The sequence below is a fragment of the Puma concolor genome, chromosome B3, assembly GCF_028749965.1.
Source record: "Puma concolor isolate L17-30 chromosome B3, mPumCon1.1.hap2, whole genome shotgun sequence".
NCBI classification, from domain to species: domain Eukaryota; kingdom Metazoa; phylum Chordata; class Mammalia; order Carnivora; family Felidae; genus Puma; species Puma concolor.
Genome location: NC_141672.1, coordinates 134,571,819 through 134,594,379, shown reverse-complemented (window position 1 = coordinate 134,594,379; position 22,561 = coordinate 134,571,819). Strand labels below are relative to the sequence as shown.

General features: G+C 46.2%; 1 protein-coding gene across 10 annotated transcripts in view; it reads right to left on the bottom strand.

Moving 5' to 3' along the window:
• Positions 1–866: 866 nt before the first annotated feature.
• The window catches only part of LOC147580394 (uncharacterized), a 119,762-nt gene continuing 98,067 nt past the window's right edge, over positions 867–22,561 (bottom strand). For 6 of the 10 annotated variants that reach the window (XR_015252854.1, XR_015252858.1, XR_015252859.1 and 3 more), the window contains 4 exons: positions 7,208–7,842; positions 6,363–6,445; positions 5,036–5,296; positions 867–3,517 (listed from right to left, as the gene is read on the bottom strand). The gene's annotated coding sequence lies outside the window, so the exon portion shown is untranslated. Of the gene's footprint in view, positions 3,518–5,035; positions 5,327–6,362; positions 6,446–7,207; positions 7,843–22,561 lie in introns of all 10 variants that reach the window. The other 4 variants (XR_015252861.1, XR_015252856.1, XR_015252857.1 and 1 more) reach the window with 4 other exon arrangements.

Sequence of the window (22,561 nt, the reverse complement as noted above, 5' to 3'; positions counted from 1 at the left end):
CGTCAACATCAGCACCTATCTTTGGACATTGCCCAGATAAGTTATATTTGATCTAGGGACCTATCGGTGAATTGTAGGTTATATCTAATTACACTCGTGAGCCAGGGTAAGTCAGGAACAAACCTTTCTATTTCACTCCAAAATACCGTGAAACCCCTTCAGGGAGTCTCATGATTATACTGTAGGGGTTTGTATGAACCAACGAGGGTAAATAATTAGACTATATTGTTAATTAATATTGCAGTGCCTTCTAGCACAAAGATATTTAAGATTATGATGGTATTGAAGTGGAGAAACTCTTGCTGTTGATGAAGCCAGGAGGAACAAAGAAAGTTTTGTCAGACTGACAAAAATACTCTGCAATTTTGGCAATCTGATGTCAAAAGTTTCGAGCGTGTTTAAAGGAAGTTTTCAATTTAGCGAGTGCTCTGTTTGCCACAATGAATGTTGGTCTTTATTACCAAAAAGAAATCCAGAGAAAATGAAAGGCAGGTACTGTACATTTCTACTTGGCACGACAGCAAAACTTTTTGTAGTCATGTGAACTTTCTGGAAATAATAACAATTAACGCAGATTTCAGAATGGGCACTGTTTCAATTTTTGTTTCATTAAGCTGCGTAAAAATACAGGCTCATGAAAAAGCCAGTTCAATTAAAGCGTGAACTTTTCATGATTTCTAACACATTTTACCTATTTTTAATTGATGGAAGTGTTACCGTATTTTGCCAACCCAAGAATTTTTCACACTTCTTTAATTCAAACCAGCTTGATTTTTGCAATTCAAATAGACAGGTTATTATTTGGCATTAACTGGAAATCAAATAAAGCAATGGTAAAATTTATTAAATAGATCACAATGCACACATTATTTCCTAAAGAAATTTATTGTACACCATCAAAATACAGGAAATCAATTTTTGTTTCGCCGTAGCTAATCCTTACAACTCCTTAATGAGGAGGATACTAATATTCTGCAAAGATGATTTGACAAGGGAGCAAATCCAAGCTTTAAAAAGTTACCTAACTTGCCCAAGGTCATATAGCAAGTGCAAGGTCCGTGATCCTAACACAGGTAATCTGGCCACCTGTCATATCTTCTATAGGCTGAAGATAATAAGTTCCTTGAACAAGGGTTGTATCTTCCTTTTTCTTTTTTTTTTTTCTGGACATATTAATTTATATGTTTTTTTTGTTTGCTTGCTTGTTTTTTTTTCCCCGATGCACTGTTCCTGGGCAAGGCACCTATTAGTAAATCTAGTTAATGGCTTGTTTTCAGCTTTCTATTAAACACAGCTCTCTACAACCTGCAACTCTATACATTTACGGTCAAGCAACACTTAATGTTAATTACGGTGACCCCTAAGACATGGCTAGAGTCATCTGAAGCATCACAGAAAGGTAAAGTTATGTCCACGTGTATCTTGAGCTACAGATTAGTTTCTCCAACTATTGAATGAGTTGATCAACGCTGTTGGTCTCATAGACACCACAATTATATCACAGCCCAAAATGAATCAACTTTTTCACCTTCTACTCAAAATCTCTCTTCGCCGGAGCTTCCCAACTAGACCCCAGGGAGTAACCCTCAAGTACTTTTTTTTGGTCATTCTACCCGCTAATTGTCTTTCGGTTTCATTCCCTCCTTTACGTCTTCAGTGCCTTGATTCTGACCCTTATGTTCTTCTGCCCAGAAGATTTTTAACAACTTGGTTACAGGCCACCTTGCACCCAGTCTCTCACGATTGGTATTCTTCCTCACAGGTGCCCACAGTTTCTCAAATAGAAACTATTCACTTCTTTTTTCAATTTTTTTTAACGTTTCTTTATTTTGAGAGAGATCGGAGTGGGGGGAGGGGCAGAGAGAGAGGGAGACACAGAACCAGAAGCAGGCTCCAAGGCTCTGAGCTGTCGGCACAGGACTCAAAACTCACGAACCGTGAGATTGTGACCTGAACCGAAGTCAGACGCTCAACCAACTGAGCCACCCAGGTGCCCCAGAAACTGTTTGCTTCGTAAAGACAGCTGACAGCTGTTCCTGCCTTAAAGAAGTATTTGCCACTGTGAGATCTGTGGAACTCTGAAAACACTGTGAATAGGGAAAGACAAATAGGTTTAAGACAAGCTCTTGGAGGGGCAACTGGGTGGCTCCGTCGGTTAAGCGTCCAACTTCAGCTCCGGTCATGTTCTCGAGGTTCACGGGTTCAAACCCGCGTTGGGTTCTGTGCTGACAGCTCAGAGCCTGGAGCCTGCTTCGGATTCTGTGTCCCCCTCCCTCTCTCCCCCTCTCTGCCCCTCCCCTGCTCATGCCCCGTCTCCCTCTGTCTCTCAATAATAAATAAACGTTAAGAAGTTAAAAAAAAAAAAAAAAAAAACAAGCTCTTGGAAATGTATAAGGCAGAGTCATATATTAAAGGCCCTGAGAAGTCCTGCAGGAAAGAACCCCATCCAACAGCCTAACCCCGCCTTCCCTACCTTGTATTTGGCCTTAAAACCCCCTGTTTTCACAAACAATACCAATTACCACCTCAAGGAACCAGTGTTCTTCGAAGGATAGCTTGAGAAAATACCGTCCTACCAGAGACATTCACTGCCATGCCAGCTCAGCCGCATGATTCACCACCTTCCTCAACCAATTACCAATTAGCCATGCTTATGGCTCCTTCCGAGGCGATCACATACTCATTTTGTCGAGTTAAACACGAAGCCCCTTCAGAACAGAAGGTATGTTCCCCGATGTTTCGATCTGAAGAACTTTTCCTAACAACTTCAAGACCCAGCTCAAACGTTAGCACTGCTCTCAAGCTCTCCTCAAGCCACTCCTCCGTGCTGCTCCGCTGTGGGCCATCGTTCTAACATCGCACGCATTTGTTCACAGGCTCCCCTTCCCAACGAGGTTATTAGGCCCTTTGATATTTGCATCTGGAGTACCTAGCGTATGGCAGCAACTCACCCAATGTCGATTGCAGGTCCATTTCGTCGTATTCTCATTCAGTACCTTAGAGATGGCAGGTGTCGATGCATATTTGTTACAAAATTTCTCATGACCGGTCAAATCGACTTGAAAGAACATGCAGCTGTAGGGGGTGACAGCTGAGATAAAGGGCTGTTATCTCCCCCGGGAGAGGTACCAAAGGCCCCGCTCTAACTCAAGAGGCTAGATTCGGTCATCTAATCGACCTAGCGGTAGGCTTATTCCTCCCCACCCCCAACCTCATCAGCACCTCCCTGGGAGGGGACAGTCGTCTCCAAAAGAGGAAGCCATATACTTGTCAGCCCCAGATACCACTCATCAGTGGAAGGCACTAGTGTGCACAAGGCACAATGTTGGACGCCCAAGGAGTCCACGTCCTCGCCCGGAAGTATATGGTACCCAATGAGGTATCCCAAGAGGAATGGCAGCTTCCTTACTACTGACTGCAGGACACAATCCACTGAGAAACAGTCTAGCTCTCCTTGGCTCTGAGGAAGTTAATTTCCAAAGAGTTGCATCGAATCCTTTTCGAGGATGCGGCGGACCTGTCAGAGGAGGATAAATGAGGCAGCATTTAAAACCATTTAACACCTTGCTCGGCACTCTCAATAAGAGTGTATCACATTTGATTCTGCTGCTCCTGGATTTTACAGTTTATAGAAATAAAAAGAGAAACCACTTACATGAAATTAATAACCAGCTCAAAAATCAGTTACTCAGTGTATTTTGGACAGATCTATTTGTCTCTGCCATTCTCCAGGTTAAATGAAAATTAAAACACACTCTTTAAAAACAAACAAACAAAAAAGCCCTCCTAATTCAGCAGAACAGCATTCAGCAGTATGCATCCGAAGCCACTAAAATGTGCTGACTCAATTTATTGTCCAAAGTTTGGCAATTTGAGACCACAATGTCTTTAAGATAAGGTCTGGATACAACCCGTGCATGGATGGTCTGGTTCCGTCACAGGAGAGTTAGAAACTCTCGTTGGAATCTAGCAGAACATAAATGTTTCTTTCGTAAGGTTGGGACCTTTCAAATTATTTCCCATTATTTTGTGAGGGAGTCAGATGCATGAAGCAATTTAAACAAGCCAGGCAGGGAAGAAGCCACAGCCTGCACTGGGGACTGGACGAAGTCACACACAAAGAAGACTTGAGCCGTCGGGGGGTCCGGGCCCCAGCTCTTAGGAGCATGCATGGTCCCAGGGTTGGAGTTAATGAGGCCATTGGTTCCCTCCTTCTCCTTTCCAGAGATTATCATGATCAATTTGCATGATGATTATGGAAAAAAATTAAAACACTATTCCCAAAGATCAAGTTAATAAAGGCCTTTGAGACACAGAGCTTCCTGGAGGAGAAAGCTATCTTTTTCTCCGAAAGAAGGAACAGCACTTAAGATGAGCTCCAGTCTAGCTCAGTGAAGCGACGGTGAATTCCTACCCCCCTCCCTATTTTTTTTTTAATTCATAGCCTCTTACACCTCGATTAGACCTCTCTCCCTTAAGAGCATGTAACGAATTTAATACAAATTCAGATGGAAATAAAAAGAGCAGGGAGAGGGGGGGATTGGAATAAAGACAAGAAAAGAATATGAATCGGAGGAATTCTCTTGTGGTTGAAAAGCCATTTGCTAGGGCGCCTGGGTGGCTCAGTCGGTTGAGCGCCCGACCTCGGCTCAGATCACGACCTCGCGGTCTGTGAGTTCGAGCCCCGCGTCGGGCTCTGTTGCTGACAGCTCAGAGCCTGGAGCCTGCTTCGGATTCTGTGTCTCCCTCTCTCTCTCTCTGCGCCTTCCCCGCTCATGCTCTGTCTTTCTCTCTCTCTGTCAAAAATAAATAAACCTTAAAAAAAAATGAAAAAAATAAAAACCATTTTGCTCCTTCTTTCAGTGACAGATCCTACATTTCCTAGATTCAAACTAAAAAAATCATTTCTCCTTTACGCCTAAGAGAGAGATATCTACGGTGACTCCTATCTCCATAGGAGCCACAAAACTTACTGCCTCGCTTAACGGCAAGAGTCTCACACACGGAGCGGTTCCTTCTTGAGTTCAGTTCTTACCCTGTTCCTGTCTCTTACATGAGACAAGATCCTGCTTTTCCCTTCGAGGGAGGTTTGCCTTTTCTGTTCCGTAGAGAAAGCCTTTAACCACCTTGGCAGCCGGCTCAGAGGATGACAACGAATGAAACCAGTCAACTCCCACTTCCCCTCTGACAGAATCTCTTGTTTGTAGGCAGTCGTGGTGAAAAGCCCAGGTGATGCCGGGTAAAACCTAGCCAACGCACAAGATCGGCTTTCTTAAGCTTGTTCTTCGTGGTATCGCTACAGGACAGAGTGGGCGATAAAGCAGGACTGTATAAAAACGCAAAACAGAAGTCCATGCAGCCCTTCCGTCCACTGTGCATTTTACATTTAGCATCCGACCTTTTTTTTTTTTTTTTTAATTTTTTTTTTTCAACGTTTATTTATTTTTGGGACAGAGAGAGACAGAGCATGAACGGGGGAGGGGCAGAGAGAGAGGGAGACACAGAATCTGAAACAGGCTCCAGGCTCTGAGCCATCAGCCCAGAGCCCGACGCGGGGCTCGAACTCACAGACCGTGAGATCGTGACCTGGCTGAAGTCGGACGCTCAACCGACTGCGCCACCCAGGCGCCCCGCATCTGACCTATCTTTATCGAATTTGCAACAAGAAAAGTAGTAAAGCCAACCAACACTCTATATCACAACTAACTTTCCCGGCAAGTCATCTCCGTGTCTCTATTTCGTCCCCCTTACCTCACGGTGGGGAATCCCCTGGGTATAAAGACATTCATACCCTTTCTCAATAATTTGTGTTACTGTTGATCCAGGCTTTTCCCTAACCCATGCTACTGTTGACTCCCCATCGTTCATGGTCACCAAGAAGCCACCTGTCACAGTTTATGTCCAGCAAACCCAGAAGGAAGGAAATACAGTAAAACCTTGGTTTGTGGGCACAATTCATTCTGGAAACACGCTTGTAATCCAAAGCACTTGCATATCAAAGCAAATTTCAAGGGCCATTGGCTCGGTTGTGATCACGTGACCTTCGGTGTCAGGTCCTACTAGTATTGGGAGACGCTGCTTGTTTATCAAGATAAAATTCATTAGAAAGATTTGCCCATCTTGCAGAACACTCCCAGAACAAGTTACTCGCAATCCAAGGTTTTACTCTACTCTTTTGTCAGCACGGAATCTGACGAAGAAACACTCTTAAGAAAAGAGGATACTCTTGGAGTGGCTTTTTTACATTTTATCTATAATTTATCCGTTATGTCTTGCCAATGACTGAAGTCACGTCTTTGAAAATTGAAGGCTGTCATTCTAGGACAGCTGTGGCCGTAATAAATTGATTCGATAACACTCACCCAGGATGCACGTTGTGCCCAGCACTGTGTGAAGTGAGATCCAGCTTCCACCAAGCCCAACACCCGGTGCTGGATCCACCCACCTGGAGGAAAGAAGGCCTTTTGGTCATCCCTTTGTCTCAAGGGGCACCTTTTCCTGATAATCATATTTGATTCAGGGAGCTCAGGGCTCAGGGATATAGAAAGCTTGTGACCTGATGACGCTAATTTAGTAGCAGATGATACAAATTACCCAAAAAGCAGTCTTTATGGATAAAAGGTAAACAGTGGAGAGGCCATTGCTTCCCCTTTATAGTTTCTATATCTAGTCTTTGGGGCAAGCATAAAGACGCTGTCGTGTTCAATCCTCTTAATTCTATGAGGCTTGCCTTCCGGTGAGTCAACTCATCCCCAACCACCCAGCAGCTAATATGTGACCCTGAGATCTCGTTTCTCCCCAAGGAAGAAGGACCCAGAAGAAGGAAAGGTGGGAGGTCTCTGATTGGAACGTGTGGTATTTAGCACTAATCTCTAAGGCCGGGCACAACTCTTGGCACATGGTGGACTCTCGAGATGTCTTTGTTGAACTGAACTCAGGAGGGAAGGCTGGAGAACCAAGATTTTTTGAGCAGGTCTGGAAGGCGCCTAGAGGATCGCGTGTGAGGAGGTGATCGCTCTTGGGGTGGCCTCTTTCATATCGCTATAGTGCCCACCCTGCCCCCCCGCCCACTACTCACTGCCCCAACATCACTCCAAGGGATCGGGGACTTTTGTTCCCAAGCGTCACCAACAGGCGGGGAAGTTCAGACTCCTTCCTGAAGTCTCCCCTCTCGCCTGCCAGTTGGCCTTTCTTCCAGTTCACGTACCTGCGCGAGGAGACGGGAAACCCCTTGAGGAAAGCTTCCCATCCATCTTCCTGGTGGTCTTTCATGTCTTTGCCAATAAGACGATCTGCTTCACGACACACTTCGATATATTTGACATCTGTCATAAAACCCGGGTCAGGCATATCTGTCTTCTGTTAATATAAGCCAGTCTACAGAGGCACTTCCTCTGCTGTTAAGGCCCCGCCAGAAATAATTATTGACACATTGTCCGCCCGTCCAGCCAACCCTCTTAATAGGAGCCATAACTTATGGGTCCTGGGTTCCCCCACTCCTCCAGAGAAACCAGGTAACACTTAGGGGACCAGAAGGAGACGCCATGATATTAAAACATGAAGGGAAAGCTGTAGCTGAAGCAACTGACTTGAAATGAACACCTTCCTGTAACATCTTTCAAAAGTTAGTGACTGTGGCGATGCACAGCTGTTTCTTTGTGAGGAGGCATAAATTTTCCTCAAAACACTTTACCCAGATGACACCAATGTTCAGGCAACGCAGAAGGAAGCTGATCCGAGTTTTCCGAATGACGGTGATTCCTCTTTAGACTTCACGTGGCTCGGCCTTGGGGAGGGTTCCTTACTGGGGACGATTCTGGACACTTCGACGGTCAGTGCATCCTGTGAACGTGAGAGCGTTTGCTTCTGATTCTCGCTGCTCCCTTGACAGGCACCCATGGAAAGGGTGGCTCTCAGCTTCCCCCAAAGACCTGCCAGTTGGAAAACTTGTCTCGAGATTGTTAAAATCACTCCTACGCTCAAATGCATTATAGCCCTTTGAGCCTGTGCGGGCCAAGTGCATACAGCAAATTATATAACGCAAATTATATAAGAGAGTGTGGGCATCTATACCTCTCCCTGCTGATCAGGAAGGACGAATAGAGATGACTTTTATTAAGGAAAAAGGACTTTTTTTGAGTTTACCTATCTATTTTGAGAGAGGCAGAGAGAGCATGAGCTAGGGGAGGGGCAGAAAGGGAGAGAGAGAGAGAGAGAGAAAGAATCCCAAGCTGACTCTGCAGCTCAGAGCCTGACACGGGGCTCAAACTCACACGCCGTGAGATCATGACCTGAGCCCAAATCAGGAGTCGGACATTTAACCGACCGAACCACCCAGGCGCTCCAGTAAAAAGGGACTTTAGAAACGCTTGTGCTAACTTCCTGTGTGTTTTGTTGGAGTAAGGAAGGGGGACCCCTTTTTGAAGATGGCTGCAAACGTTTCCTCATGGAAATAATTGCCAGGGAAGTGACATTTTAGCAGTTCCGATGTAGCAGGCAGGACAGAACACGTTCCTCGTAACAAATGTTCTACTAGGCGAAAGTAAAACATTTGTTGGAATGGATTTGGGTCAGCTTGACCACGTGAGCAACCCAAATGGCTCTTCGGTGGGCACACAGGGCGAGGGTGTCCGGGAAGGGAGGGGTTGATGCATAACAAAACAATGCAAAGATTAAAACTAGAAGTGGCCTTTATTTGGGCCACTAGGGTAAAGAGACTAAGAAAATATCCCAGGATCCATGGTAAGAAAGTTTGTTGTCCCCGCAGACCCAGATAGGGCTTTTAAGAACAGAGGAAATGAGGGGCTCTTGGGTGGATCAGTTGGTTAAGCATCCAACTTTGGCTCAGGTCATGATCTCACAGTTTGTGAGCTTGAGCCCCGCATCAGGCTCTCGGCTGTCAGTACAGAGCCCACTTTGGATCCTCTGTCTCACTCTCTCTCTGCCCCTTCCCCACTCATGCTCTCTCTCTCTCTCTCTCTCTCTCTCTCTCTTTCTTTCTCTCTGTCGAAAATAAACGTGGGGCGCCTGGGTGGCTCAGTCGGTTAAGCATCTGACTCCAGCTCAGGTCATGATCTTGTAGTCCGGGAGTTCAAGCCCTGTGTCGGGCTCTGTGCTGAGAGCTCAGAGCCTGGAGCCTGCTTCAGATTCTGTGTCTTCCTGTCTCTCTCTGTCTCTCTGCCCCTCCTCTGCTCATGCTCTGTCTCTCTCTGTCTCAAAAACAAATAAACATTTTTAAAAAATTAAAAATATTAACATAAAAAAATAAACGTTAAAAAAATTAAAAAGTAAAAACAAGTATCGAATAGTGGACACAAGAAAGTAATAGTTCTGGCTGGCAACGTACTTTCCGGGTCCTTTTTTTCACCCCACGCTTGTAGAGGTGCCAGACAATTTTGTTTGCACACACATAACCTGACTGCTCCATGCTAAAATGGGAAATAGACTGTCCTGTTCAAACTGGAATAAATTGTTGAAAGAAGCATAAGGGTTTAAGTGTCTTTTTCAGGATCAGGAAATCATCTATCATTGGGACTTTGAGTTAGAGCATTGTAAAGAAGAAACTTGTTCTGTACATTTATGCTGCTAAACTAGGAAGAAAGACTGCTGTTGAAAGAGATGTTTTAGCAGTATCTGGACGAGAGATTAACTCTGCAGGAGGCAGAGGAAATCGCCAATTTCCCCTTTGTCCACCCCACTCAAGTCAAACCACCCCGAGCTGTCAGTGGACCTGAAATCAGAGGAAGCAGCTAATTGGATGACCAGTAACAACACCGACGCTGAAGGATGTTAAGATAAGGGTAACGTAACTGATGTTTCCAACTATGAGCAGATCCGTTGCCGAAATCGAAAAACACCAGCAATGCCAACGGACCCCCAAAACGATCAGTCTTTAGTGTCCCACGCCACAAATGTCCAAAGCAGAGTGTGGTTTATCCTCTGCCGAGCGGATGCCCACGTCCACACCAAAGTCGGAACAAACGCTCCTTCCCCAGGGTTTGTGCCAGACAAGCGGGTCCGGTGCTGGCCGGGACTCGCCAGCTTTTCCACAGATGAAGGGGCATCCATTTCTGAACTCAGCGAAAGGACCATCACCTGTTAGTTGGTGGCGGGTCGCGGGTCTCACAGGGTGAACGGATGCTGAACACCAGGCATTTCGCGATCTGCAGGGAGTAGGCGCCTCCTACACGAGCCCACCCTCCCTCTCACATGCAAAGTACCTCAACGAGATGCCTGCGCCCGTCCGGTGCCAGTGATAACAGAAGTCAGGCCAGGAAGGTTTTTCATTCTACGCCGGCAGCCCCAATAGGGGATCGACGTCCCATGGAACGTTAAGTGCCTTGCGCATCAAGGCCTTGGCATGTCGCTTGCCTTGGCGGTTGGGGAGGGGGCCCATTCCCACCGAGTGCCGTCTACACACACGTGGCAGATGTGCTGGGGAAGAACTCCCCCACCTCCTTGCCAGATTCTGACGCGGTGCCCGATGCCCGCGTTTGGAGGGAATTGGTGGCACTTTTCGTTACGACCGCACGTAAGACAGCGGGTTGTTTCTCCCTGAGAAATGGCTCGCCTCCGGTACGTAGGCGAACAGCTGGGTTCTGATCCCAAGGACTGCTCTGGAGGCTGCTGCCCGTGTCCTAGGAATGAAACAACCTCCCGCCCACACATGATGACTTCTCTTGTCCCGGCGGTCCGGCTTCCGCACAAAGGTCTGTTGTACAAAACCCTGGCGTGCCCCTTTCTCACTTCTGCAAGGGTGACCCCCTTTCCATCCTGTGCAGCATGGAAAGCAAGTGACACGTGTTCAGGTTTTATGCTAACATAAAACCTGTGGGCCTCGTCATGCCCACATTTAAATGTGCCAAGACCGCGCATTTCGACGGTGCAGTCTTCACTTCCCGATGCCGAAATCTGTGCCTGTAGGTGAGAGAGGACTGGATGCTATCACCCCGATGGCTGATGATTGATGATAATATTTCTACATCCATCGCTAAGCCTCTTAAGTTTCTTCTTCACTTTGGGAGTACTTAGCATCTCAGCCTCGCTCAGCCAGGCGCTCCATAAATGCACCTTTATAAACCTCTCAGGGGTAAACTGGGTCAGTTGATGTTGTTTCAGAACATCTGGAAAAGAGTCATCAGGGCGGGGAGGGCTGTAAAAGCTCTTTGTGCTCAGGCTCAGGGGATGGAATGAAAACACGGATGTGACACATACCAAATGATTCTAAAACATCCACTTGTTTGTAAGGGCCCCAGCTACGCGCTATCTGCTTTTGCTTCACATAGGAAGGGTTCGGCAAGGACACGGAGTTCAGATTATGTGTGATTCCTCCCACACAGGCATAAAAATCCCTTCTCTGGCATTTCTTAGGCGAGCGTTTAAGTTTTTATTTGTTTATTTTGAAAGAGAGAGAGAGAGCGAACCAGGGAGGGGCAGAGAGGGAGGGAGAGAGAATCCCAAGCAGGTTCCCCACTGTCAGCGCAGAGCCCGACGCGGGGCTCGAACTCATGAACCGTGAGATCATGACCTGAGCCGAAATCAAGGATGCTTAACTGACTGAGCCGCCCAGGCGCCCCTGCAGTGTTTCCTTATAGGGAGGGAGATTCAGGCATTTCAGGGAAGGAAAAAGTCGTTCCTTAAGCATCTTGAATTCCAAGCGGGGGAATTTCTTAAGTGACGGAGGGATGCGTTTTATGGTTCTCACTTCCCTTAAAATATTAATTAAGAAAACACATAAGAGCTTCTCCTTAAGGGGCGCGCTGAGAGTTAAGCTTAGCTGGCCCTCTTCACTAGCCATATTGCACTGTCCTCCTCGATTAGCCCGGGTGCCAGGCTGTTCCTTCAAATTAAGACAATATGCTTGTAGTGATGAACCAAGAGTCTTGACCATCCGTCTTCCTCTTGTGATGTGGCTCTCGTCGAGCTGAAATGAAGCCACTTCTTCTGCCTGTGGCTGATTAAACAGAGTAAATCCGAATCTCTAAGGAGGCTCTGATGATTCTCCACAGAGCCCAGGTCAGGCCAGCCCGCACCTGCCGGCCCCAGCTCAGCTGCTCCCATCATAAAACGGAGCATCGGTGTCAGAGACGTGGTAGGTTTCTTTCATCCGGTGTATCGCTCCGGCCAGACTGAATGAAGCTTGCTGGGGACACGAGGTGCCTGTCGCGCCACAGGTAACACACGGTCCCCAGGGAAGGCTTGTCCTCCTCAAGAGTGAAAAGCCCACCACTCTGGGCAAAAACCTGTGCCTTTGCTAGAAGTCTCCACGGCTTACACCCTGTGGTCTTCTTTTAATAAAAACGGGTCAGGAAACATCAAGGGAAATCTTTAAAATATTCATCCACTCATTTCTTCTTCTTTTTTTAATGTTTATTTTTTTCATGGAGAGAGACAGAGAGACCGTGAGAGTGAGGGGGAGGGCCAGAGAGAGACAGAGACACAGAATCGGAAGCAGGCTCCAGGCTCTGAGCTGTCGGCACAGAGCCCGATGCGGGGCTCGAACCCACGAACCCCGAGATCATGACCTGAACGGAAGCCGGACGCTTAACCGACTGAGCCACCCAGGCTCCCCTATTCTTTTTTTTTTCATTCATTCAGTGAAAGCTTGTCGAGCACCTGCTGTGAATGAGGCCCCATGCCAGGAACTGGGATTTGGACACGAACACGGGGTCAATGCCGCCCCTGCCCTCCTGGAGGTCACATCCTAGTGACAAGACGGATTCATGATGAATGAAGTACTTACCACTGTGAGCGGTACCCCAAATAGAAGGAGCACCAGGGGTAGATAAGGAGGGGACTGATGTTTTCTAGGCTTCAGGGACTATTTCCCTGGGGAAGGGATAGTTGAGCTTAGACTTAAAGCACAAGGGGGTAGTAAGTTAATAAAGCGATGAAAGAGTATTTTCAGCCAAGGACACAGCATGTTCAAAGATCCTGGGGTGCAAAACTAATGCTTGGCCCATCTGAGCCAGGTGAGAGGGAGAATGTCTAAAGAGGAGGCTGGTTACACAGCGGGGCTCAAAGGCCTTTAGGCTGAGGTAAGGAGTTAGAGTTTTGTCCCAAAAGCTTGACTGGAACTGATGGTTTGTAAGCAGGAAAGTAAAATGAAATCACTTCTTGCCTTTTATGGAGCGGGACTAATGTCGCCGGGCTATATTTGCCGGGCGCGGTGCAGATTTGTAGTTTATGATCTCCAAAGATTTCAGCGTTCCTTTCAGGTGGGTATTTTTAGCCCCATCTCATAGGGAAGGAAACTGAGGCTCAGAGAGGGTAAGTGACTGGCCGAGATCACACAGCTGGCCAGGTGGGGCCAAGTCCCCCCAAGGTCAACCTCACACCCAGGTCCTTTCCTCTGCCTCACGCTGCCTGCCCACACACAGACTGAACGCTCGCCTGCGAAACACTTGTGACATTCATGTAACTTCACTTTCTCCCAATGGCTTCACGTTGAGAGAATTTCCTATTTAGTGATTGGTAATCAACTAGAACTCCATTTAAATTGTGATAGAATTAAAGATAGGGTCGCAGACTTACCTCATCTCTTAGAAAGGAATCCTGGTACCAAAGTCTTAAATGAGTTCCATTTATTATTATTATTTTTTAATAGTGAGCTCTGGGTTTGTTTTGTTTTCTTAATGTTTATTTATTTATTTTCAAGAGAGAGAGTGAAAGAGAGAGAGAGAGTGGGGGAGGGGCAGAGGCAGAGGCAGACAGAGAATCCCAAGCAGGCTCTGAGTTGTCAGCGCAGAGCCTGACGTGGGGCTCAAACTCGTAAGCCATGAGATCATGACCTGAGCCAAAATCAAGAGTTGGACGCTCAACCTGCTGAGCCACCCAGGTGGCCCAAAGGGCTTCCATTCAGAAGCTGAGAACCAAAGATCTGGATTCAGAGTGAACTGGGTTTAAATCCCAGCTTGTCTGGTAACTGACGGCGTGATATAGGGGCGCCTGGGTGGCTCAGTCGGTTGAGCATCCGACTTCGGCTCAGCTCATGATCTCACGGTTGGTGGGTTCGAGCCCCACGTCGGGCTCTGTGCTGACGGCTCAGAGCCTGGAGCCTGCTTCGGATTCTGTGTCTCCCTCTCTCTCTGCCCCTCCCTTGCTTGTGCTCTCTCTCTCTCTCTCTCTCTCAAAAATAAATAAATATTTTAAAAAATGTGAATGCTAAAAAATTAAAGAGCACGTGGATACAAATGCGAAGTCTCAGTTTTATCCTCCGTAAGTGCCTATATTCGGACCACGTTCACTTGGTTGCTGTTAGGATTAAATAAAAGAGTGAAACAAACCAATTCTCCATGTTTCTGGCACACTCCATACACGTTGGCCGTAGCACGACCACCTCCACCATCATCGTGATTATGGTCATCACCATCCTCACCCTGGTTAGTTCACCAGTTCACCACGTTAGTGGCCCATCAGACACAGCACCGCTTTCTCCTGGCATGTGATTTCTGCCCTATTTCAAGGGCATCGCTCACGTCCCTGTCCTCGCGTTACTGAAAGGGATGTGCACACATCCCAGGCAGGTAGCTGAAGACCACGTCCGCCTAATAACGCACGCAGCAGTTAAGCTCAACCACGTTGGAACACGACGCAAAGGAGCAAAGACCGAAACAACTTTGCAAAAGGAGATACTTAACGGAGACGGGTGGCTATGGGGCATTTAAAACGTAAGTCCCCTTTGAAATCAGTAGCTATGACAGATGGAAAGACTGTTTTGCCTGGAAAACTGCTTCCTTGTCTCGAGAGAGTCTCTTTTTTTAAAAAATACGGAAGCTATCAGAGCGATCGTTTTTCACCACGGACAAACAGTTTACATACAGATATTATGTAAACAGCAGGCAGATGCTCGTAGGTCTGATGCAAGTTCCCACTGAAGGATCTCAAATATCTCAAATCCAGAAATATATCTGGGCAAAGCCGTCTGCTCCCTTGATGGTTCTCTAATGCGATTCACAAAATTTACTGTTAAAATGTAACAACGCCGGGGAGGCGCCTGGCTGGCTCAGTCGGTTGAGCATCCGACTGCAGCTCAGGTCACGATCTCAGGGTTTGTGAGTTCGAGCCCCGCATCCGCCTCTCTGCTGTCAACAGGGAGCCTTCTTCAGATCCTCTGTACCCCCCCTCTCTCCGCCCTTCCCTCACTCACTCTCTCCATCTCTCTCTCTCTCTCTCAAAGCAAATAAACATTTTTTTTTAAGTTTTTAAAAACTGTAACCGTGTTGGAAAAGCCCCCTGTCCAGTGCCTGGCACTCGTGCAGCCTTTGATTGATGTTAACTATTGCAATAATACAACGAAAATACTTCAGGTTGAACAGACTTCCCACCCCCTTACCTTCACCGAGAGGCAATTGACATGTAACATGTGTACCTTTAAGGCATGTGAGGCAATGATTTGATACACATACATATACTGCAAAATAATTACCACAGCAGGGTTAGTTAGCATCTCCCCATCACCTCACATAATTACCAATGCTCTTTTGTCGGCAGCGGAGGGGCATTTGATAGCCACTCTGAGTACCTCTAGTCACCATGCTGTGCATAAGACCCTCCAAATTCGTTCATCTGATAACTGGAGGTTTGCATTCTTTGCCCAACATCTCCCCATTTCTCCCAGCCCCCAGATCCTGGTAACCACCATTCCGTCTGTCTCTATGGGTTCAGGTCTTTTAGACTGTACGTGTAAAGGAGATCACACAGGGTTTGTTTTTCTCATCAGACGTATTTCACTTAAAAGAATGCACTCAGTGCCCACCCGTGTTGTCTAAAATGGCAGGATTTCCTTCTTTCTTGTCGCTACACTGTTATTTCTACGTGTGCATGTTAGAGTCCCAGAAATGTATACATACCACAGCTTCTTTTTCCATTCATCCACAGGCACTTATAGGTTGTTTTTCTATGTGGGTTCTTGTGAAGAATACCGTAATGAACAGAGGAGTACAGACACCTCATGGAAATCTTGATTTCATTCCCTTTGGATACATACTCAGAAGCGGGATTTGGGACCATAGGGCAGTCTCTTTTCTTTTTAATTCTTAGAAGAACATCCAAACTGTTTTCCATAGTAGTTCTGCCCATTGATGTTTCCACCAACAAAGCACAAGGGTTCCTTTTTATCCACATCCTCACCCACACTTATCTCTGGCCTTTTGGGTTTTTGGGGCTTTTTTTTGCTTTTGTTTTTGTTTCTTTTTGTTGTTGTTGTGTTTTGTTTTAGAGACAGAGTGAGTGTGATTTGGGAGGGGCAGAGAGGAGAGAGAGACGGTCTTAAGCAGGCTCCACGCTTAGCTCAGAGTTCCTCGTGGGACTCCGTCCCACAACGGCGAGATCATGACCTGAGCCCAAACCAAGAGTCAGACGCTTAAGCAACCAACTTAAGCAACTGATGCTTAACCCAGTCACATCACTCCTGTCTTTTTGATAACAGCCATTCTAACAGGTGTGAGGTGACACCATTATGATCTTGATTTCCATTTCCCTAACGAGTAGTGATGTTTGGTGTCTCTCAATGTACCTTCTGGCCATTTGCATGTCTTTTTTTTTGGGAAAACGTCTGTTTAGGTCTTTTGCCCACTTTTTCGTCAGATTGTTTGGTTTTCCGCTACTGAGTTTTTGTGAGCTTCTTAAGTATTTTGGATACTAATTCCTTATCAGATATACGGTTCCCAAGTATTTTCTCCCTTTGCATAGGTTGCCTTTTCATCCTGTTGTTTGCTTCTTTTGCTGTGCAGAAGACTTTTAGTTTGAAATAGCCCCACTTGTTTATTTCTGCTTTCGTTGTTTGTGCTTCTGGAGTCAGATTCAAAACTCATTGCCGAGACCAATGTCAAGGAGCTTTTCCCCTATGGTTTCTTCTGGGAGTTCTATAGTTTCAGGTCTTAGGTTTAAGTCTTCAGTCCATTTGGAGTTAATTTTTATGAATGGTGTTAGATAGGGGTCCAATTTTATTCTTTTGTACGTAATTACCCAGCTTTCCCACCACCACTATTGAAGACACAACCCTTTCTCAGTTGGGTATTCTTGGCTCCCTTGTCATATAGTCGTTGACTATATATGTGTGAATTTATTTCTGGGCTCTCAATTTATTTCCAGTGGTCTATGTGTCTGTTTTTATGCGTTACCATCCTATTTTGATTATAATAGCTTTGTAATATAGTTCAAAATCAGGACATGTATGAGGCTTCTAGTTCTGTTCTTCTTTCCCAACACTGCTTTGTCTATTTGGGGTGTTTTGTGGTTCCATAGGAATTTTAGGATTTTTTTTTTCTATTTCTGTGAAAAACACCATTGGAACTTTGGTAGGGATTGCACTGAATCTACAGATGGCTTTGGGTAGTGTGGACATGTTAACAATATTCTTCCAATCCAGAAGCATGGGGTATCTTTCTGTTGATTAGTTCTCTTCAATTTTTTTTCATCAAAGTCATATAGTTTTCCAGGTAGAGATCATTCATCTTGGTTACATTTATTTCTAAGTGTTTTATTTGTTTTTGGTTCTGGTGCCAATGTCATTTTCTTCATTTCTTTTTTTTTCTTTTTTTTTTTGGTTTTAAGTAAGCTCTACACCTACCAAAATGGGGCTTGAACTCACGACCCTCCATGTTCTAGCAGCTGAGCTAGCCAGGCCCCCCCTTCATTTCTTTTTCAGGTATTTTGTTGTTAGTGTAAAAACACACACCTGATTTCTGTATATTGATTTTGTATCTGGAAACTTTACCGGATTCCTTTTTAAGAGGTTTTTCGTGGAATCTATAGGATTGTCCACATACAAGATCATATTATGTGGAAGTATACCCAATTCTCCTTTTTTCTTTCCAGTTTGGATCTTTTCTTTCTCTCTTTCTATTTTTTTCTCTCCTCTCCTCTCCTCCCCTTCCCTCCCCTCCCCTCTCCTCTCCTCTCCTCCCCTCTCCTCCCCTCCCCTCCCATCCCCTTCTCCCCTCCCCTCTCTTCTCCTCTCCTCCCCTCCCCTCCCCTCTCCTCTCATCCCCTCTCCTCCCCTCCCCTCTCCTCTCGTCCCCTCTCCTCTCCTCTCCTCCCCTCCCCTCCCCTCTATTCCCCTCTCCTCTCCTCTCATCTCCTCCCCTCCCCTCTCTTCCCCTCTCCTCCCCTCCCCTCCCGTCCCCTTCCTGCCCCCCTCCCCTCCCCTCCCATCCCCTTCCCTCCTCTCCCCTCCCCTCCCCTCTCCTCCCCTCTCCTCTCTTCTTTTTCAACCTAATTGCTCTGGCTAGGACTTCCAGAACTGTGTTAAGTAAGAGTAGTGAGAGTAGTCACCCTTGTCTTGGTCCTGACTTTAGAGCAAGAGCCTTCAACGCTTCACTGAAAATACTTTTATTTGTTTGTTTGTTTGTTTGTTTCAATCGAAGCGTAGTTGACATACAATGCTATCTTCATTTCAGGTGTGCAGCACAGGGATTTGACATTTGACATTTCTCTACCTTATGCAATGTGCACAATGATGCGTGTAGTCACAAAATCATCCCGTTAACCCCTATGTTTCACAAATGACAAAACTGTGCTCCAAAGAGGTCAGGAAACTTTCACAAGATTTTATAGCTACTAAGACCAGAGCCTACCTGTGAGGGCATTAAGAAGTTCAGTCCATCTAGGGGCGCCTGGGTGGCTCCATTGGTTGAGCATCTGACTCTTGATTTTGGCTCAGGTCATGATCTCATCATTCAGGGTTTCTGGGATTGAGCCCCTACATCAGGCTCTGTGCTGACAGTGTGGAGTCTGCTTGGGATTCTCTGTCTCCCTCCCTCTGTCCCTCCCTGTTCTCCCTCTCCCTCTCTCTCTCTCAAAATAAATAAATAAACAAAAAAAAAAAGTTCAGGCAATCTAAACTCTGAAATAAGCTGAAAATTCCGGCACACCCACCTCTCTGAAAAAGATAACCCCATTTCATGGGGCTGTTCTTTCATCACATGAACCCAACCTTCATTCCCTTCTTCTCATCTATCCCCACTAAACTTATACGTTCCATGAAGACAAGGACAGTGCACCTGTCACTTCCCACCTTGTCCCACAGCCGCCTGACATGTTGTTGTAACGGGTGCTCATTAAACCATTTGTTGAATTGGATGGAAATGTATTAGCCCATAGCACACTGCCACGGGGCAAGCCCAACTGTTACACTGTCCAACCCAGAATTACGTGCGAGACTTACCTAAACGTTAAGTCTCTCACTGGAACTCTGAGAGTTCTAGTTTTCATATTTTGTTTTATAAATAGCTGTAACCCAAAGATACAAGGTAGCACGTGCCCAACCGGTCCTGTTTTCGCTGTTGACCCAGTCCCAGTACGACCTCCTGTCTATCTGAGTGATAACTCGGTCTACAATGAGCAAGACCAAGTAAAAATGAGGTGAAGACGGTCCAGCAACTCCAAGACTGACCCTGCAGCTTAAGGAAAAACACACTGCAGGCACCTTGGAGACCACTTTCAGGCCAGAGATGGATTTCCACTAACTCCATTTAAAAACCTCACCGCCGGCGGGGCGCCTGGGTGGCGCAGTCGGTTAAGCGTCCGACTTCAGCCAGGTCACGATCTCGCGGTCCGGGAGTTCGAGCCCCGCGTCGGGCTCTGGGCTGACGGCTTGGAGCCTGGAGCCTGCTTCCGATGCTGTGTCTCCCTCTCTCTCTGCCCCTCCCCCGTTCATGCTCTGTCTCTCTCTCTGTCCCAAAAATAAAGAAACGTTGAAAAAAAAAATTAAAAATAAAAACCTCACCGCCAACCATGCTGAGGGTTGCTCGCGGCTGTCGAGAATATGGTTTGATGCTCCCTCCAGTCCAGGACGGGAGGTGCCCACAGCGATGGAGAAGTCCTGTGGTCTGTAGGAAGGCTTCTATGGGATTCTCTCCTTCTCTCCTTGCCCCTCCCTCACTCATGCTTTCTCTCTCTCTTTCTCTCAAAAATAAGTTAAATTTAAAAAAAAAAAAAAAAAAGAAAGAAGGATTGTAAGGCTCAGTTGGTTGAGCGTCTAACTCTTGACCGCCACATGGTCGTAAGAAAAGTCACAGACAGACATCTTCGGGAATATAAAGACTACATGATCATAAATACTGGCTTTTTTTTTTCTCAAAAGCCTTCCACCAGGTGTCACAGGGCTAACAAAATGAACACCCCCACACAACCCTGCCCTTCGGGCACTCACAGTCTAGTTTACACATCTAAGCATGGGCAGTTGAAAAAATACGCACGCATAGACACAACATCGTTCTGCTACCGAATATCTCTGCAAAGGAGTCCAATACAGGCCACGCCGAAGCACAACTGAAATCATCTTTGATTCTCAACACCCTTAGATCATTTCACTGAAATCGGCATATAAAATTTTCCATCTTTAGAAGGGAGGAATAAAGAATATGGAAACCGGGTCCTGTTAAGTTCAGTTCTGTATAACTCAATTTAGAATCAGGCATAACTAAAATGGATCAGAAAGATGTCCCAGATCCCAGCTTGACCGACAGAAGTCACGCACTGCAACGCGGTGTAAAGGATTTGTGTTGACACAAAGTTGGGATTTTTTTTCTTCCCCCTTATCAAACAACAGGCATATTTGGCATTTTGCCCAAAGTGCTTAAAGTGGATTATATCTACATCTGACTTCGCGGTAAGTGCAAAGACAAAAATCTCTGAAATTTATAAACAAAAGTTTCTTTCTTACTTCAGAGTTCAAGGCAAAAAACCAGCCTTCGCGACTCTCAGGCGTAGTACAACTTGGAAGTTACAAGGATGTCAGATATATTTATTATTGCGGTAGCTCGAAATTTCCATCTTGCTACATTTAAACACTGAGTTGGAGTTTGCAAAAATAGCATCAGCAGCATTGCCAGCGAGATCCTCTAACCTTAGCACAGAGTAAATATGAAAGGAGAAAAGAACTGTAACCTTTTCAAAGTTCTCTCTATGCAAATATCATGCAGAAGTCACTGATTCCTGAGCACTCAGTCGCTTTGATATCTGAACCAGCCCGCGAAACCATCACAGCAAGCGTCTTATTTTGATCTTTCACAGATTTCTTTAAATTCCCGTTCACTTTCTGTATCTACTAAAAGTAAGTTTCTTGAGCATCTACTACAGTCATAGCCACAAAAATCACAAAAGAAGCTTTCTATGAAATGCCCGGGTCTGTTTATCCTTTGAGCCCAAGTTGCCACTATACTCAGGCCATCTTCCAAAATGATCCATTAAAAATAAAATATACTAACAGTAGCATTGTCTGTGCTGAGACTTGGGGGGGCCACAAACCCCCTGTCTCGTTATCCCATTTATTTGAATGAGTGCATGTCCCATGTTGTTGGGGGTTTGGACTAACAGAGAAAAATTTTGGAGAACAGACGTCCGTGAAGGCAGGAAAAGCCAGGTACGTGGAGAAGGGTGCTGTTTTCCCAGGGCTGGAAACTCAGTCTGACACATGAGAGAGACACTGCAGGAAGAGGCAGGGTCTATTTGGATGAAAGCCACAGGGAGACTCCGGTCCAAACTGCCACTGCCTCCGGGCTGAAGTGATAAAGTGGGACACACAGACAGAAGGACCTCCCCGCCCCACACACACTCCACTCACAGCCACTCTGACGCTCCGTGCTGAGCTGCAGGGGAGAACTGCCGAGCCCAGTGGAGCCCAGATGGAGTGACGGAAGGGACCAGGCAGGCACTGGAGGTCCTGTGGTCCAAGAGAGGCTCTCAAGAGCTAATTAAGGCTAATTCGACCTTATGCATGCCCACAGCTAAGGGAGACCTACAAATATCCAGGTTCCCTTTGAGTTTCATGTATTTATTTTGGGAGAGAGAGAGAAAGAGGTAGAGAGAGAGAGAGAGAGAGAGAGAGCGAACCCCAAGCAGGCTCCATGCTCAGCGAGGAGCTCGACAGGAGGCTCGATCCCATGACGGGGAGATCATCCCCTGAGCCGCAGTCAAGAGCGCGACGCTTAACCGACTGAGCCACCCAGGCGCCCCCCCCCAGGTTCCCTTTGCGTATGGAATATCCAGCTGACCACATATGACCCACCTGTGAAACATAGGAGTAATATTTGCTAAGTTTAAATGTAAAATTTGAGAATCATTGACGGAACTCTTGGCAGTAAGTTACCTAAAACGCTCGTTGACCGTGTGAAGCTGAATGGGGGTAGCCTGTCCCTGTGGCTCCTTTCTCTGGGACAGGCTGTCCACCGACGCTAACATACCGCTTCCCCATATTATCAAAAACTTCTGCAACATTATCTTCGTATAGCTTCTAAGGATGCCTAATTTACTACTAAGCCACTGCTCCAGCATTAGGAGAACCCCGCCCCCTGTCTTTCAAAACGCATCAAGAATTCATAAAACCTAAATATTGTGACTCATCTTCATTTAACGATTGCTGTCCTTAATCATGGGTGTTAATACGGAAGTCTACAATTCGGCATGCACCTTGTGATGCACAATGAAGGATGCAGAAGTGATTGCTCTCGATAAACTACTCGGAGAATCTGGGTGCGGAATCAATCAGCAATCGATGGTATAGAATGAAAAACACTCGTGTTGCAACATCAGAAGTCACCCAGTAACGGGGCAACCC